Here is a 289-nt window from a genome sequence, read left to right as displayed (position 1 = left end):
ATTCAGAAAACGAAGATCATGGCATCTGGTCCCATCACTTCATGGGAAATAGATGGGGAAACAGTGGAAACAGTGTCAGACTTGATGGTGACTGCAGCCATGAAATTAAAAGACGCTTACTCCTTAGAAGGAAAGTTATGACCAACCTAGATAGCATATTCAAAAGCAGAGACATTACTTTGCCAACAAAGATTCGTCTAGTCAAGGCTATGGTTTTTCCTGTGGTCATGTATGGATGTGAGAGTTGGACTGTGAAGAAGACTGAGCGCCGAAGACCTGATCCTTTTGA

Source organism: Bison bison, unplaced genomic scaffold (assembly GCF_000754665.1).
Source record: "Bison bison bison isolate TAMUID 2011002044 unplaced genomic scaffold, Bison_UMD1.0 scf7180017864093, whole genome shotgun sequence".
In the NCBI taxonomy this organism is placed as follows: domain Eukaryota; kingdom Metazoa; phylum Chordata; class Mammalia; order Artiodactyla; family Bovidae; genus Bison; species Bison bison.
The sequence above is the reverse complement of the archived record's forward strand: the minus strand, read 5'-3'. Positions refer to the sequence as shown.